The sequence below is a fragment of the Phodopus roborovskii genome, unplaced genomic scaffold, assembly GCF_943737965.1.
Source record: "Phodopus roborovskii unplaced genomic scaffold, PHOROB, whole genome shotgun sequence".
NCBI lineage: Eukaryota > Metazoa > Chordata > Mammalia > Rodentia > Cricetidae > Phodopus > Phodopus roborovskii.
This window is the reverse complement of record NW_026126443.1, coordinates 6711589-6728425: the sequence shown is the minus strand read 5'-3', so window position 1 is coordinate 6728425 and position 16837 is coordinate 6711589.

Here is a 16837-nt window from a genome sequence, read left to right as displayed (position 1 = left end):
TAGTATTTGATTTTACTGCAAGTCTCTGGGCTAGCTAGATTCTTGTTCTTGGTCAGTCAAGCACTGTCAGTTATGGGTTTCATCTCATGGAATAAGTCAAATCAACATTTGTTACCCCAACAAGAGTTGTGCTAACATTGCCTTAACATATTTTGAAGGCATGATAGACTGTAGATCAAAAGTTATGTGGTTGGGTTAGTGTTTATGTTTCTCTTTGTTAGTCTGCAGAATACATTCCCATACCAAAGATACTAGAATGTAAGGGTAAAATTTTCTATGTACCAGCTTGACCATTCCATGTTCAATGAGATGTGTGGGTATTGTCATCAGCAATGGGGCCTTGCTGTCAGTTTGTGGATGGAAAGCTATTGTTTTCACAACAGCCTGGGTTGTTTGGACTCAATTGGATCAAACAAGACCCTGTACTAGGAGTTTCATTTGGTGACAAGAGATGGCCAGTTGGGACTCCATCTCCCTCATTGTTTGGAGACTTCATTAGGATTGCCTTCATATATTATAGGAAGTTTCCACTGCATTAGCTTTCCAGGTCTCTCCCTTCATTCCTTTGTTCCCTCCCTCAATCCTGCCTCCCTGCTTTCCCGCATGATCCTTTCATCCTCATCTCCCCTCCAGTCCACTCACTAAAGCTATCCTATTTCCCCCTTTCAGCAAGATCCATGTGCTCCCTGCCTCCCAAGTCCTCTATGCCTAACCTTTCTGGATCTATGGATTCTAACTTGGTTATCATTTATTTAATGACTAACAGGCTAATATCCACTCTCACCAATAGAGAGGTCATCTAGGCGAAAGTTAACAGAGGAATGCTAGAGCCAAACAGACATTATAAACCAAATGGACCTAACAGATATTTATGGAACTTTTCCCCAAACACAAAAAGACTATATACAGATTCTTCTCTGTACCTCATGGAACTTTTTCCAACATTGATCCCATACACATATGCAAAGCAAGTCTTAACAGATACAACAGAATTGAAATAACCCCCTGCATCTTATCAGTACAGCACAGACTGAAGCTGAATATCAACAACCAAAGAAACAACATAAATTGAAAACCCATGGAAACTGAACAACTCTATTAAATGAAACACAGGTCAAGATAGAAATTAAGAAAGAAATTGAAGACTCTAGAATTTGAATGAAAATGAATACACATGTTATCCAAACTTATGGGACACATTGAAAGTGGTTCTAAGAGGGAAATTCATAGCACTAAGTGCCTACAAAAAAAAAAAAAAAAAAAGATGGAGAGATCTCATATGAGCAACTTAGCAACTTAACATCATACCTACAAGCTCTAGAACCAAAAGGTGAAATTTTACCTAAAAGGGGTAGATGGCAAGAAATAATGAAAGTGAAGATTGAAATCAATAAAATAGAAACAAATAGAAAAATACAAAGAATCAAGGAACAAAGAGTTGGTTCTTTGAGAAAAATCAATAAGATCAACAAAACCTTATCCAAATTAACTAAAAGTCAGAGAATGAGAAAGTATTCAAATTAACAAAATTAGGGACAAACAACAAAAAGAGGGACCTAACAACTGACACTGAGGAAATCCAGAGAATTATAAGGACATAGTTTTAAAACCTGTACTCCACCAAATTGGAAATTCTAAAAGATGTGGATAATTATGTCAGTAGATACTATTTTAGTTTTTCTTATGCCACATATTGAGAGCTACATTAAGGTGAAAGGAATTTTAGAATTCTAGCTTACTCTTGATGGTTTTGTTTTATCCATGGCTTTGGCCTTTCAGGTCCCAAATGAGAATTTAATGAACTTTCTGATGCCTTCAAACAAACTTCTACACTGTATAAGCCACATCCGATTGCTCTTGTTTAGACATCTGGTCTCTGAAAAATTGCTTCTCAAGACTCAAAAGAAGAAGCCCTAAAGTCTAAAAGTGACTTTCATTTGTTTTATCTGGGGGATGTTTAGTGTACATTTGTTGACCAAATCCAGGTACTATTTTTAAATTGGTGTGTGTGTGTGTGTGTGTGTGTTTGTGTGTTTTTTTTTTTTGTGTGTGTGTGTGTGTGTGTGTGCGTGCATTTTGCATTTAGTTTCAGAATCTTGTTCTTATATAGTAAGTGGGAAAGCCTCATTATTTGTTTGCAAAACTCTGTGTTTTTACAAAGTAATAAATTGTCTTTTGGTTTAGCTGTAAGACTTGTTTCTCATTCTCCTGGTTTATTAGACAGTTAGGCTTTGTCATTTGGGGGTAAGTTGCTCTATGGATAGATAGACTTTAAATAATATGTTTAGTTAATAACTACAATTTTATCATTAGGACAATTAAACTTGTCACATAAATTTCTCACAAATTTTTAATTATGAGATCTTCCTTATCTTGACTTTGATTTCATTTTTCATTATTTTTCATAAGAATTTTTTATATTTTATTCCTTAAAGAGACAATTTTCAGATGTTCTTGTCCATATACTTTTTCATTTTATTGAATTTGTTTCTATCATAATTGCCCTTTTATATTTCTTTATGATTAAGAGGATTTTTCCTATCGTATTGAGCTACATAGTCAGTTTATTTTTTTATTTCATATGTGGTGTTAAAAATAAAAAAATTTTAAGTTTTGCTAGTAGAATTTGGCCAGACCCTGTGAACTTTTATATGCAACATTTTTATTTTGGTTGCTTAAAAAAAATCAGTTTTTTTGTTTCATTTAAACTTTAAAAGTTGTTTTTTTCACTCTTCCATTAAACTTTTTTTTTTTTTTTTTTTTTTACAAGAGTCTTTTTACCTTGCCATGTGATTGGGCTTTTAATGGTATTTCCTTTCTTTGATTCCGTTTTATGGCACTCAAGATAGAATTGGCTTGGAAAATCCTAAAATTTAATAAATTCTTCATGAGGGAACAAATGATCTTTAGTAAATGTTTCATAAGCCTGTAACAAGTTACAGTTTTTTGTTTTGTTTTGTTTTGTTTTGTTTTTTTTTGGTAGAATTTGAGCATCAGCAGGTAGCTATAAGGAAAACTGTAATGTTGTAAATTACATATTTCTTCTCCTATTGCTAACCTTATATTAATTTGTCCTTAATTTATAAATATCTGTGATTCATATATCATAACATGTTAATGTTAAATTAATCAAATCTATAATTTGTATTTATTTACTTTTATCTACTGCATTTAAATTTTTTCATCTTTTTTAGTTTTGATTTGTGACTTCAACCCTCTATGCTTAGTGATGTTGTTCATGTTTTCTGGTATTGGATTTATGGCCTTTAAATTTTGATTTGCAAAAAAAAAAAGTTTTTCTTTATGGATATAGTTTTGTTGTCCATGTCAAAGAGTTTTATCAATTGACAAGTGATATATCCCACACATAATTTCTTTATATTTTAATAATTTATCTTCCTATTCTATATATATTTGTAGAACATTTTAATTTTACTTTTTCTCCAATAATTCAGAATTTTTATAATCCTAAGAAATCAGGGGTTTTCAGAGAAAAACAGAACTATACGTGGTGGGTGTGTGTATGCAGCATTATTGTTTATCACTAAAGTTGTTCTATATCAACCAATGATTTATGGCATCAAATTTTTATTCCTTCTTTAATGCCATTTGATAATAATTACAATTATTATTGTATTACTAAATATTCCCTAATTATACAGCTTTTGGCTACTTTTCAGAATCTTGTCTTTACATTGCACTGTGTTTGCTTATCTATTTGCTTTGGACCACTTAGAACATGGATCTTATCTACCTTGTAGATTCTACTCAAAGCTCTCTCTATCCATTTTATTCATCAATTCCACGGGTAATAATCCAAAGCCAACTCTTTGTCTATCTTAAAGAAGTTACACAATCTTGCTTTTCTCAATGAAGTTTTATTATTATTCCTTTAGTATTCATCTGTACATTTCTTTTTTACTGTCCATTTATATATTTTTGAGGCATGGCTTTGGACAAATCTCCTTTTCCTTGAATGCAATGTATGCCCAAGGATGACTTTGAACCCCATACCCTCATCTCAGGTTTCCAAGCTTACAGGCACGTGCCTGCCATCTGTGTAGTTTTATGTTATCTTGCACAGGCCTCCCTTCAATAGCAGATGGTGGAGTCTTGTAGGTCAGCATTTGTTTCTAGTTAACCTTGTGTCCCAAATAACAGTAACAAGAGTCCTATCTTCAATTTTTCTTGTTTTATGCTCTTAGAGAATTTTATACAATGTTTTTATTTTAGATTGTGTCTTAGAGTCACCATGATCATGGCAACTCATAAAGAACAGAAAACATTTAATGGAATGGCTTAGTTTCATAGGTTTAGTCCATTATCACCATGTTGGGACATGGCAGCATGGAGGCAGACTTAGTGTTAGAGATGAGAGTCCTACATCTTGATTGGCAGGTAACAGGAAGTAAACTGAAAAATTGGGTGTTGGTTGAGCATATATGAGACCTCAAACCTGCCTCCACAGTGACACACTTACTCCAACAAGGCCACACCTACTCCAACAAAGTGTCATTCCATATAAGCTTATGGGGGGCAATTACATTCAAACTAATACAAATCATGTTCACCCCACTCTCCAATATTTTTTGTGTAATATACTCACATGTACTTTTCTGTATCTAAACATGAATATATTACAATATTATACAGTGTAGAATATTAATAACATAACAAGCTGATATACTCTATACCCTATATTAAAGCAAATAATACCAGCCTATTCCAAGTTGACCTTGCTTAGGTTCATTTATTTAACTTATTGTGTAATGATTCCTCCAGAACAATGTGCTTTAAGTATTTATCTTTCTTTTGGAGTACTCACTTATTCATTGTGTGTGTGTGTGTGTGTGTGTGTGTGTGTGTGTGTGTGTGTGTATGTGTGTGTGTGTGTGCATGTGCACACATGCCTGTGTGAGTTTATGTGCACTATGGACATGAAATTCCTATGGAGGTCAAAGTGTTTGGGATACCCTGGAATATGAGTTTCAAGTAGATGTGAGCTGATGTATATGTGCTGAGAGTTGAAACTATGTTCTCTGCAAGAGTAGGAATATTTTTAACCACTGAACACTCCCTGTAAGCCCTTATAGGTAGCATTTTCCTGTTCACACAAAAAAATGACAGTAGCTTCTTAATACTGAGGTTTTTGTATTCTGTAAACTCACCAGAAAATCTGAATTAGCAAGTAAAGGATTAGTTTATTTCTTGAAATCCACTTGGCACTTTTGTCAGTCAGTAATAATCTTATTGACATGTGTTTCTGTGTAAATATATTTCTCAATATACATACATACATACATATATATGTATATATATATATGTATGAAGTACATATTTTGTGTATTTCACAATGGTGAACTATATACATGACTCTATATATTTGAATTCAAGGCTAATAGCTCTGCCTCTTAAGTGTGAGTTTCTTTATAAAGCTTGTCACAGCCTCTTGAACTTAAGAACAATAAACACTTTAACCCTGTGTTTGATGTCATCTTAGACAGAAATTACACAGAAAAGAGCACAGGAAAGGTGAAAAACAGCACAAAACGTACTCTGGAAAGGACAGTTGAGAAGTAGACTAAGAAGACCGAGAGAAAAACATGGTATGTGACCTCAGTCAGTAGGATGTAGGCCATCAATCAAAGATTTACCATGTACCAGCAGACAACTGTGGGTGTCCCACTAATGATTAATTTTCATGCTACACACACATTTTTGTGAGTAGTGGCATGTGCAAGATGCCACTACATCATAATTAATGGATAATGAAGATACATACACACACACACACACTTTCATGCATGTTTGTGTATGTATTATGTGTGTATGTTTTATATGTATGTGCATATATATGTGGCTGCGTATAGTGTACGTATATACTATATACATTTGTATACCTGTAAATGTATGCATATATTTATATGTGTACATATGTGCATATCTTTGGCTATATGTATATATTTATGTGAGCTTATAAATGTGTGTGTATATATGTATGGATGGATATATATATATATAAATGTGTGTGTTGGTGCATATGTATATACATATGTGTTTCTATGTCTGTATATATGTACATGTATATACATGTATGTGTGCATATGTATGTATAGTGTATATGTACGATTGTATATCTATGTATGCATACATAGCATAGTTAAATTAAGTCATTTCATTGAATGGTGAATAAAATAAAATAAAAAACATTGTATACATATTTGAAAACTTCAGAGAATAAACAAATGTGACTTAATAAGAGGTATACTTTCTGGCTGTTTGTGAAGCTATGTTTGCAGAAGTCTGAATCTTACCTTGTTCCCTCCTCCTCCTCTTCCTCCTCCTCCTCCTTCTTATTATTATCTCCACACTTTGGTTTGTGCCCCTTTCTTCCCTAAATGCATGTTTACTTTTCTCTGTTGTCAGTTGTTCTTGACACAAACAGGCCTTGTTGACTTGGGGAAAATATCTTGACCTTAATTCTCTTTCTATCTCTGCATGGTAGCAGACCTTTCTCAGATCTGTCATTTGTAGGCTGGTTGATGAGCATAACTCTCAGGCTATGTTTCAATTGGTGCCAGTTTTTACCAGTTGTAAGAGTGTACAAATGCTGGGAGTAAGATCAATACACAATGCACTACGTTCCAATACACACACACACACACACACACACACACACACACACACACAGGCAATGTAATAAAAAAAACATTATTTGGGTTCAAATGAAAATTCACTTGAGATAAATGTTCCATGTTGTTAATATCACTTTATTTATTAAAATAAATACAACAAGTGGCCACCCATTTTTATGTCCCAGAATTTTATTCAAAATTCTACTGATGTGTGGTAGAATCCTGACTTTAGGTGTCATCGTTGTGCACTTTTAGTTTGTAAGTGTTATATGTTTTCCTACACCCAACCACCTTCTTTCTTTCTTTCTTTCTTTCTTTTTTTATAGACCTATATGTCAGACTTTGGCTTGACAGAGTTCATACAAACAAACTATTACTTTAACTTTTAAAATAACTCTGCTTCTTCCATACACTCATTATATAGATGGGACAACAAAGGCTCGGAGACTCCTTCAAAGACACCCAGTTCAACAGATCCAGGATCAGGAGTCCACATGGGCAGTCCTACCCCTCAGCCACTGCCCCACAAAAACATACTAAATGCCCCCTCCATCACACACCTGGACCTGCTGATGACACTCTTTTTAATGGACTTTTCTCTCCCTCAGCCCAGGCTCTTAACATTTGGCTGTAAGGACCAATCTCTCAGGTACAACACTCTACCATGCCTCCTTGATTCTCCTCCCTCTTTGTTCTGGGTCCAGTGCACTCTTCCCTGATTGGACAGAAAAGAACAGGATGGGGAGATGAGTGAATATAGAAGTAATGCAGTGTGACTTGATTTTAAAAAAATAAACAATTAAGTATGTTTGTGTCTATGTGTGTGGTGTATGCCCATGTGTGTGTTTTGAGTTGGGACACACAGAAGACAGAGGAGGCGATATGTATCCTGGTCTCTGACTCTCTGCCTCATTTCCTCCATACATGGTCTCTAACTGAACCCAGAGTTAGGCCCTAGGGATCTTCCTGCCTCTGCCTCTGATCACTAGGTTTGGATGCATGCTCAACCATGTTTATCTTTTCACATGAGTTCTGGGGATTTGGATTTGGGTCTTCATACTCTTCCCCATTGAGTTACTCCCTAGTCCCAATGCCGTATCCCTTGATTCTTAACACAGAACAAAAATCTCTGTCCATCTTCTGTTTGCCAAGGTCCTGAATCTCTTATTGCAAGTAGCATACTAGAGAAGGAATGGGTTTTCCTCCTTGTTTCTCTCTTTTCTTCTCCCTCTCCTTCCCCTCCCCTGTCTCTTTCTCTCCTCCCTCTCCTCTATCTAACTCTTCTTCTCCCTCTCCCTCCCTTTTTCCCCTCCCTTTCCTCTCCCTCTCCCCCTTTTTTCCTCTCCCTCTTCTTTCTCTCCCCCATCCTTTTCCCTCCTCCCTCCTCTTCCTTCCCCTCCTTCTCCTCTTCTCTGTCCCTCTCTATCTCCCTCTCCCCTTGCCTTTAGCAAACAGTGTTTGTCTGCACGATATGCTTAAACCTGGATATATTTTCCTCAGTCCCTCTGTACTTTTCATATGTTGTCATATTATTTCTCAGTTTCAGTTCTTTGTAAATTATGTTGATAAAGTTTTGCTAGTCAACAGTTAACATTTCAAGCAGGTCCCCTTTCTCTTTCTTTATAGTTTGAGTTCTAAAACCAATCTATCTCTCCTCCTGAGGCTCGAGTGATGTGTTCTTTGATAACATCTTTCACTGACTCAGTTCAGTCAAGTTGAAACAGGACACATTTCATACAAGACTGCCATTTGCTCTTTCCTTTTAAGAAGAACAGGTGGGCCCTGGGTCACCTTTCTTCCTGATCCCTTCATCACTGGCCCTGTGATTGCTCTGTGTTGCATTGTTTGTGCCCTGAAGAGGGAATAGAAGGATGTCAGCAAGGGCCACATCAACACCCTAGCCCAGGGAACTTTATCCACACTGGTGTTTATGACATACCCAGCAGGTCTCCTGGATCTTCCTCGCCTCTTGCCTTCTGCTGTCCCACACAGGCCATGGAGAAATCTCATCATTTTCTTTAATGCCACTGCTGCAAACCCACATTAGATTGATATCAGCACACCCCACTGTCTGCCTGCGGCCTCACTCCTCCTCCTTCTGTTATGGTTTCCCACTGCTCAGTTCAAATGTTCCAAGTCCAAGCAAGGTTGCTAACAAGTTTCCTGGTTCTTTCAAACAATATAAGACCTGTTCCCACTTTTCTGCTCCTTTGGTTATTCTGATGGGAGAAGAGAACAGAGAGCATCTGAGAGCAATGTGCTCAAGTACTCTTCTTCCCCTAGTCTCTAACACTGGCTTTTGGGCACTGTACTAGCCAATTTCACTTACAAGGTATTATTTCACTCAACAAATAACTCTTGGAGTTATTTATTAATCCCTGTTTTAAAGTTCAGTACATAGGACTCATGAGAGTATACTAACGTGATCAAGCTTTTATAACCGATTACAAGTAAGGCCCGAGATTAGAACCCACTTTTGACAGTGAAACATGCTTCCTTCCTCCCTCTGTGCTTTCCAGATAATGATCAGGCTCACAGAAGCAAGTCCAGCCTTCAATGACATGGGGTTTCATTCCTTTTCTGTTATGTGACATGGGAGACTCGGTTTTTACTTTTGTAAAATGCCAATAGCAGTATAATTTAGTCTCAGAAGTCAACAAGAGAACACACTCAAATGCCCTTAGAGATGAGGCAGGTGGGAATAAGTACTCGGGCAATGTGTGTCCGAAAGAGATATGCAAACAGGGTTTGTGATGGGGAAGGCTTGTTCTGGAGATTTCAGATTCAACTGGTGCAATCTCACTGTACGGCCATAAGGACTGAAAAAAAATGAAAAAAAAATAGAAATACACAGAAGAAAGGAATGAAAAATGCCAGGTGTTTTCTATGATGATACAACTGAAAGTCTTATAGGCTGTTGGTGGTATAAGGGTGACTGTAATCACCTTGGAGATAACTCTGGCTACATCAACTGGAGTCAAGCACACAGTAGCATTGACTTAGCACCTCCTCTACTGTACCACCACAGTACCGGCAGTCCCCTGTAGTCAGCCTTCCTTCCCCTTGGTTTTCAGTAGCAAGTGCTATGTCTGAAGTCTATTTTTCTGACATTTATTTCAGTAGAGTTCAGAGTACCTTGTCCCATCACTCACTGTGAGCTCAAGGCCAGGGATAGCAAATAGCTTCCACCTCAAAATTTCTCTCCAATCAGTTGGTAGTGGCTGCCTGGAGCAGGCTGCTTAGAAGGATTGTGAGACAGTCACACTCACTGGTGGAGCCTGAGGCACTTGTTAAAATAAGAGTCAGCTGGAGCAGAGGCTGGGTGGGGGGTGTGGGGTGGGGGGACATCTGACACATGGCAGCTAGTCTCTGTGGCTCTGCACCTCTCAGCACTGCTCACCTTTCTCCAGGCCTTAGTTTCCCTTCCAGGAGGAAGAAATGTGTTTTGATTTTGAAACTGCCTTCTGGTAGCTCACGAGAAGGATATCCCACTAGCGTGTGGGATCTAATCGCTGAGAGATTCAGGTTACATGAAGTCAAGATGTCAAGATGGTCTCTAAGTAGCAAGAACACTTTTTTTTTTAACCAAAACAAAAAAAAGGTGTGGAAGAAGTGAATTGAGGTAAGCATGGACTCAACATTAGTTGGAGGCACACTGGAACAAGTTTTTTTTTCCTTGGGTCTCCTCCTAGTTGGTAGTTGGTTCCTTATGAGTCTCTCTCTCTCTCTCTCTCTCTCTCTCTCTCTCTCTCTCTCTCTCTCTCTCTGTCTGTCTGTCTGTCTTTAAGTTCCTCAATATACTCCTCCTATATGTTTTTTAGTTTCTCTAAAAGTTCAGTTTCTTTCTGTTGTCATTGATGAGGCTTAGTAAAATTTACAACTCGTGGCCCAGAACCTCCAGAAGACTGCTTTAATGTCTATGAACTGACTTCTGTCATTGAACCATGAAGAGGTAACTACCCATTTACTTGTGTCGTGTGGTGCTTCATATGGTAATCCCAGGGAAATGGAGACCTTGCTAATGGAGGATGTTTACAGCATATGGACAGTGTGAAACCCATGGGACACTGGAAGGAAGCACAGAGGTCCTGTAAGACACCTTTTTTTGCTTCAAATGAATGATGCTCATAGCGTTAAACAGAACCCACCTTACTAGTAGATGGCAAGTTAGAGATTCAAACCTAGGTCCCTGAATTGCAGCCCAGGGTGTTTATCTCAGTCAACCAATCTGTTATAACCTCTGGTTCTGTTTACTACAGAACATATACCCCAAAGCCCCATTTCCTTGGAAGTACATGGATCAAATATTGCTCTCTTGGCATTAGGTTGAGCTATGAATAACATTAACCAATGGCCGAAGGAGCATGGAAGTTCATTTCCATGAATTTAAAGGAATCTGGAAGTAGCACTTGAGTACTAGTTGACTGTCTCATCATCGCAAGGAACCAAGGCTTCCTTTAGCCTTCAAATTTGTCTTCCTCAAGGAGTGGTTCTCATCTTCTGGGGCAAAAATGGTTGTTTATTTAGGACACCATGACCAAGGCAACTCTTATAAGAAAAAATATTGAACTAGGGTTGTCATACAGTTCAGAGGTTTAATTCATTATAGTCATGGCAGGAGGCATGGTAGCACATAGGCAGACATGGTTCTAGAGAGGTAGCCAAGAAGTCTACATCTGGATCTGCAGGCAGAAGGAAGGAAATGTGACAAACTGGCCTTGAATTGAGTACCTGGGACCTCAAAGCCCACATCCCAGTGACATACTTCCTGGCCACACCCCCTAATAGTGTCACTGCCTATGAGCCTATGGGGACCATTTTTATCCAAACTATCACAAATGCACATACTGGGCCAAATACCTCCTAAGATGATTCCCAGACACTGCTATGTATTATTGGCAGTTCAATTTACATACTGTGGGTGGAAATTCAAAAAGCTTCAAGTGAGTCTGGGAAGCAGTCTTGATCCCCTGGGTAACATGGTACTATATAACTTTCTTTCAGATTGAAGCAGTCCCACCAGAAGACAGGAAGAACAGTGTGACCTAAGAAGTGAATGCAACTCACATACTCAGGGGGCTCAGAAAATCCCAGGACACAGGCCCCTCCCTGTGGTTATATGAAAAATAAGTAAGTGCTGGAAGAGAGGCAGCTCTTCCACAGAGCTGACATTGGACAGGATCTCCAGGGATGCAGCTTTTGCTAGTTACTACCCATGCTGGCAGGGGTGGTAGTGGTGGTAGTGGTGGGGGTGGTGGGGGTGGTTCTGTTGTTGTCGTTGTTTGACTCAGCTGCCCTTTTTTTCACTCATGTTCCTATAAGTAACCCTACACCTATGCTCTTGTAAACGACCCCAGTAAAAATAGGGATTCTCCAAAATAGACGTGGTTGAATTCTTTCTTTGTTCTGCAGGCAGTGCCTGCTCTGGGATAAATAGGTATTTGTGCATGTAGCTTCAAGAAAAGTCATACAACACACAGAACCAGCTGAGCATCGGAAGTTCAGTGCAAAGGAAGAATAGTATGTTGTAGGAGGCCAATTAGTCATCTGTGCTTCCACAGAAAGTTTCACTGCCTAAATGAGAAATTTGAGTGCTTTGTGCCCATGGGTCACCAAGTCACTGAGTTTTTAACTCATCGTTGCATTTAATATGCAGATTAAGCTTATGATGTGTACACTCTTAAGTTGTCTCATTTTATACATGAAGACATTGTTGTTTAGATATTTTCCAAAAGTTGCCTAGCAAGTAAGTGGGAAAGCCTGAACATGAGCTATCTTCTAATGTTAAAATCCAGTGCTCATTCTGATTGGTAAAAGCACAGACACGGGATAAATAAATGACTGAGTTTTCTGGTCACCAGACTAGTGGGTGACCACAGAGAAGGAATCTGACATGTCTCCAGGGGCCCTACTGCTTCTGTGGAATTAGAGGTATTTAACATAATCAACTTTGTTTTTGTATTTCTGTGTTGTTTATTAGTAATGTTCATTTATTAAGACAGACAGCACAGCACAGCACTTTTTTTTTTTCTTTTTTGCCACTGAGAAATGAATGCCATGTGCTCAACTTGATGGGAGGAAGTGGGCAGTAATGAGAGGGGGTCATTATTTTATGACCAATGAAACTGCCGCAGTTCAAGATGTTCTATTGCTTTCTCTGTCCCACATTTGAAAATGTAATTCTGGGTGGGGGCTCATGCAAGTCATATCAAAGAGTGAGCAGAAGTGAGGTTTTCAGAAGACGAAATTCTACCTATGGATGTGGAGCTCCTGCCTGAGGTTAAGAGTTCTAGTTTGCTCTTCTCACTCACTGCCCTATGGATTTCAAACTCATCCAGCCAGTATCCAGAGCTATAAATGCTGATTCCCCCCATAGCATGTGCCTCCTATTCTGTTTCTCTGGAAGAAACAGAAGAAAGTCTTCTTCTACAGAAGACTATGTATGACCACATAGACTCTGTGGACTCCAGTTTTCAGAAGTGGCTTTTATGTTACACCAGTTCAGAAGGTTCCAGACTTTGCCATGCATCTGCCCAATAGCATTACACACAGGAAATCTAAGAATTCTGAGACTGGGGCTCATGTGTCCCAGGATAGCTTCAAACTTTCTATTTAACTTATGATGATTCTGAACTCCTTACTCTCCTGTTTTTACTTCCTACATGATAGGATTACAGATATGTGGCATTGTCATACATAAATCTGGGGATCACAATTGAGACTAAGCAACACTCTGCCATCTGAGCCAATCTCCAGCCCCAAAGATGAACCTGTTATTCTTTAAGATTTATTCTTTAAGATCATGTGTTTTCAAGTACTTTTTTAATTTGCAAAATTAGTCATATTTTTTCTTTAAATAATTCCTTAGGAAAATGTTCAGCCACCTATTTTCCAGCTTCTTCTCCTTCATTTGGTCTTAGAAAAAAACCCCATTTTTTTCTATTTATAAATAAAAAGACCCTTTTACCTTTTATCCCTCATCCACAGCAAACATCAGAGTTAATGTCAAGCAATTACAGGCTCTCCTTGAAAAGTCGGGGATGAGAAAAAGAAAACTTGCTATCGGTGTTCATCTGTTCACTGCTGTGGTAAACACCTGAGATCATGACACTGGGGAGATCAGAAAAATACATTCTCATCTGTTTAAAAACCACAAAATCTACAGAAAAATGAAGAGGTCTGATCAGTTTAGCAAATGTAACAGGATGAAAGACCAACCTCAAAAGCTGGTAACTTTCTGATCTGCCAGAAATAGCAGTGTTAAAGTAATTAACAAATCAATACAATATTAATCATTAAATCAATATAATATTAAATATCACACAACACAGTATCAAATGGTGATGTGCCAAAGAGTGACCCTTTGAAAGAGGAACTTTCATTCCTCTTTCATTCAAAGAAAGTAAATGCAGAAATATACCATGTACCTGGATAGGATGACCCAATAGCAAGCAATGAATCCTTTAAACATAGTCTCCATCTCATATTAACCTCTAGTATCTTTTGGCATTTACAATCTTTCTATGCCCTCTTCCCCTGAGCCTTAGGTTCAGGGGTTGTTTTGTAGATGTATCCACTGAGCCTGGGCTCCATAACTCTGCATTTTGATCCCATAAAATCTGAATGGGACTGCCTAAACATGAGCTCGATAAGAACAACAATGTAGATGCTAACATAGAATGGTGAGGGATCCCACTAGGCCTCACAACTATACAAGAACTACAGGCAACTAAGGAATGCTGCATTAGGGTGAGGGTTGGGGGTGGATTGTCTTCCCCAGGGAAGAGCACACCAATTTGTTGTTCATTACCAATGGTCAGCCCTGAAAACACACATATAAGGAACATTATACAGACCAAGGAGATTGTATTTATATATTTAGAAATATATATGCATGTAAAATGATTAATGTCAAAGGAGGCCATTAATTTGAAAGAGAGCAAGGAAGAGTACATGGCAGAATTTGGAAGAAGTAAGAGAAGGTGGAAATGATGCGATTAATTATATGATAATCTCAAAACTTAAAAGAAGTAAACATTTTAAAATGTAATCTCAAACCCCTGCTATTCCAGTCCATGCGTCAGTGGGGTTGCTTTATGTGTGTGACAAAGAACCTACAACATGCATACATATATGCTGCTTTTGTCTGCTTTTCATCATTGTCACTAAATTCTTGGCAGAAATAACTTGAGAAAGAAAAGACAGTACTTGGATCATAAATTCAAATGACTCCATTCATATTTAGCTCTACTGCTTTGGGCCTAAGGTGAGGCAGAGTACCATGATTGTGGGAGTGTGATGAACAGAAATGTTCATCTCATGGTAGCCAGGAATGGCAGAGGACTGAGGAGAGAGGGGAGAGGAAGAAAGAGAGAGGGAAGACAGACAGGCAAACAGACGAATGGAAGGACAGACAGATATCTTTTAAAGATGTTTCATCTCATAGTTTCTACTTCTTCCCAATAATGCTACTACATTAAAAAATTCCAAGGAAAGCTTGGTTTGTTGATTGGTTCAGAGTTCCTAGGATCCAATCACTTTCCCCAAACCCATCAATTCAAGCCCTAAACACATGGACCTTTAAGGAATATCAAATTCAAAACAACAATCTCTCTCTCTCTCTCTCTCTCTCTCTCTCTCTCTCTCTCTCTCTCTCTCTCTTCTTTCTCTCTCTCTCTTCCTCTCTCTCTCTCTCTTTCTCTTTCTCTATCTACTTAGGATCAAGACAAATTAATATAATGCTGAGATTACTGTAGGTTCATATGCAATTTTAAGTAATAGACTCTTTTGGAAATGTCTTGCAAAAATCCTACAGCTGGAACACGGAATGTTGCCATACTGGTCCTACATTGCTCTTTTGTAGCCATATCCCCACTGTATAGAAATTTCCTCTCATCCTTACATCTTGAAAATAACTTTTTTCTGTATTTATTTTTTTTATTTCAAGAATGTAATACAAATAGAATCTTGCAATACTCAGCCTTTCAGAATTGGTTGTATTCACTGCATATATACCTCTAGAGGTTCATCTAAATTGTTATGTGTACTGGTAGCTTTCTCCTTTTTATAGTTGAGGTAGTAGTATTTAATGATGTTGTGTACTACAATTAATCTATTTCCTTATTGAAGGCTATCCTGGTTGTTTAGAGTTTGGAAGTCTTTGAAATATAACTACTATACACATTCTTGAATAAGCTTTAGTGTGAATGAGAGTTTTCTTCTCTTTAAAATAAGGTTCAGAAGCATCACTTGTAAGACAGTCACACATTTTTTTATTGATTTTCATGCTTATTTGTTTTCCTTTTCCAAGACAGGGTCTTGGGTAACCCAAGTTTGCTTTGGACTCACTAGTTGAGTAAGGATGACGTTGAATTCCCATTCCCAAGTCTCTGCGTCCCAAGTGCTAGCATTAGGGTTGTGCATTATCATGCCCTGCTGGCTTACTTATTTTTGAAAACATTGCAAAGTTCTTTTTCAGAGTTGCTGTGCTATTCATTTTTCATTTACATCAAAAGTGTATGGTGGACCACTGTCTCTGGATCTTTGACAACTTTGATCCTAATTTATATTTTAGCTATGGTTATCAGTGTGTAATGTTACCTATTGCAATTTTAATTTGCCTTTTAATGTCAGATAACATCAAACATCTTCTCATGTACTTATTAACCATCAATGTTCTCTTTTTGTAAAGTCCCTTTCTACATCTTTTGGTCATTTCTGACTGCATTATTTGCCTTTTGACATTGCACTGAGTTCTTTATGTGCTCTGAGTAGCAGTCCTTTGATGGGTATGCACTTTGCAAACATTTTCCCTCTTTCTGAAGTTTTAAAAAAATTACTTTGACAAGATTACTTTTTGGAGCAGAGCAAAAGTATAATTGTGATGACTCTGAAAAATCTTCTTTTCCTTTTGTGGACCATACTTGTGATGTCAGAGAATTCTGCCTTGCCGTAAGTTCCAAATACTTTATCCACAAAAATTTATAATGTTGTTTTACATGGAAGACCTGTGTTAAGTTTGAATTCATCTTATATAATGCAATATATAATTTCTAAGCTGAGGGTCTTCATTTGTTATTTTTTATTAATTAACTTTTACCTCTAGAAGTAAATTATTCTATCATGTTAGTAAGAAAACCAAGGGCTGGGGATGATGGCTCAGTAGAAAAATTCTTATTACTTGAGTTCAGATTCCTAACTCT